Source organism: Agrilus planipennis, unplaced genomic scaffold (genome assembly GCF_000699045.2).
Source record: "Agrilus planipennis isolate EAB-ADULT unplaced genomic scaffold, Apla_2.0 scaffold28, whole genome shotgun sequence".
Classification (NCBI taxonomy): domain Eukaryota; kingdom Metazoa; phylum Arthropoda; class Insecta; order Coleoptera; family Buprestidae; genus Agrilus; species Agrilus planipennis.
In genome coordinates, this window is record NW_020438897.1 from 2,062,271 (window position 1) to 2,064,781 (window position 2,511).

Consider the following 2,511-nt stretch of genomic DNA (forward strand, 5'->3'; position numbering starts at 1 on the left):
GTTATGGGGGTTGAAAGTTGATTATTTTGACAATTTTCATACACTATAATTCAAATAAAATTCAATAAAAAAAATATTTTCAAGCGGGTGGAGGTGGGGGATCGAAAGAGGGTGGTCACTTGAACAAAACCCGATAACCTAACCTAACCTACTCTATTGATAAAGATATTTAAATAATGTTTTATATAACTTTCTCAGTATTTTTATGTATTTTTCATTAGTTTTAGTTTTGAATATTGTTTCAGAATTGGCATATTTATTAACTTTGAACCCCCATAACTTTTTATGGGGGTGAGACCGCCAAGAACTTTTTATGGTACAGTGGTTGGGGGAGACATCCTTTTTCGATCCCCCCACCCTCACCCCCGAAGGTGGTGGGGGCCATCATCTAGACCTTTATCACTGTTTTTTTAAATCATCTAGGAACTTTTTAGCCTGTATTTATATTTTGCCATCTATCCTCTACCCTACTACGACTAAAAACGATGTTTAAATTTTTGGAATGTTGGAAGAACCTATTCATTGCCAGCTAATAAAAAAGTGGAACAATTATAAATTAAATATGAAAGTAGGAAAAGAAGAACGAAGTCAAATGGGAGATTTGACAAAATATGTCCATGTATTGACTCAGATAAGAGGGCGCGCTGGGGTTCCATTTGCATTGAATTTAGTATCATAAATACATGCGAGTAAGTAAATATTTATGACCAATTTCCATAGAGAGCATGGAGTCTGGAAGGAGAAACATCCCTATACTTTTAGACGCGATATACGGGTCACTAATTCAATACCGTACAGTACCGCTTATAGTTAAGAGGCTAGAATGAATTATTAAAAAATCAGGAGTTAAGAGTTGAACTCCCATGCAAAAGTGAATCCTGCCGTGGTGGTTGTTAAGTTGGGCATATATACTTATTATTTATAAAGTTGGTCTATATGGCAAATGTCCCTTGCATTCATATTTTTGTACATCTTTTGTCACTGAATTATTCGTTTTATGAAGATGTTCTTACACAAATTTTACCAATGAGAAAGCCGCATCCCTCTTAACAATCTCATCCTCTTGCGCTTATAAGTAAGTACAACTGTACAACAATATTAAATTACAATGATTTTTTCAGTCTTAATAACTAAGCTGCTAAACTAATGCAAGTAATTAACTTTGAGTCAGCGTTAAAATAGCGATATTACTTACTACTCGAACGATTACATACGTGAGTGTTGGGGTTACACGTCGTAGCAAGTTGAATGTTATAGTTTTTCACTGGATATTTTGCGTTTTGATTTGACTATTTGTTTAAACTGTGAACCAATGAAGTTTATTAACTATCTCATTATTATTGGATTCATGTATGATTTTCCGTTTTTTAGAAAAACACAAAATATTCAGACTCCCCTAATCTTTTTAAGGGAAGATAAGCATTTAGTGCGAATCTACTTTAACCGTGTGAACATTAGTATTATTTGACTATGCCACATAAAGCATACTCGCATTTACTAAGATAACTTAAACATTCAAAAATAAAAGCCTAATGTAAAGTAATGATATAGAACAGACCTTGAAATGTATGTGTTTATTTTTTTTTTTTAGGTATGCAGGTACTCTTGTTTTTAATAGGTACTTTTTTTAAGTCCTTCTTTACCGTCACAATCCTTATGCTCGTTCCCGTACGAATCCTTTCTCATTTGGGCGACATTTTCCTTGAACCTTAAATCTCCAACGCAGTGCCTAGTATAATACTATAAATAATTCCAACTCGCCAATGTAGGGCACACTTGTTATGCCACACAGCTATAATTTGTACAAACGCACTGTCACACGCGAAATTTATTAATGTACCTGGGCAAAGACGTCTCCTTGTGGTCGTTTGTGATGAGGAAAGAGGGTCGCTCGGTCCGCATATCATTCATTCTTCGGATGAATTAATAAAACGTATTTTATTAAGGGTGGTATTTTCTCTCAAGCGACTAATCCTTCCAGGTTACTATGAAATAGATCATTTAATATCTGACAGACGGAAATTTGAGTATTTTTTAAGAGTTACTATCCCTAAAAAGTTACGATGGTTTTTGAGATAAAGCACTTCGAACTGAACTACACAATTAATTTTTATTGTTATTGTGATAATTTTTTTTAACATCTTTATTTTTTCTTTTAGGTAAGCTTTCACCGTCCTTGCCATGCTTTACAAAATTATTAAGGATAAATATTTGTAATTAATACGTTTGTTTTCGTGTTTACCATAACAAAATATCAGTATATCTCTTTTCAATTATACAAGGTATTCCAAAAGTCTTAAAAGGTGACAATCTGAATTTTATAGGTAAACATACATAACTGCTTTAGAATACAACCGAGCGGCATGGCCTAGAGGTCTAGACCATTGCTTAGCATTCGGGAGAACGCCGGTTCGATTCCGGGTCCGTCTGCCTTGGTCCAAGTTTTTCTGTGGTTTCCTTGGATCACTTAGGCAAATGCTGAGGCAGTAATATTCCACAGATAATCTTTCA

The 2,511-nt window shown here is 34.3% G+C and overlaps 1 long non-coding RNA gene across 1 annotated transcript in view; it reads left to right on the plus strand.

Moving 5' to 3' along the window:
* Nucleotides 1-2,195, plus strand: part of LOC108744574 — a 115,906-nt gene extending 113,711 nt beyond the window's left edge. The window contains exon 3 of the long non-coding RNA XR_003230865.1: nucleotides 2,160-2,195. This is a non-coding gene — a long non-coding RNA (uncharacterized LOC108744574). The remainder of the gene's footprint in view (nucleotides 1-2,159) is intronic.
* Nucleotides 2,196-2,511: the final 316 nt, after the last annotated feature.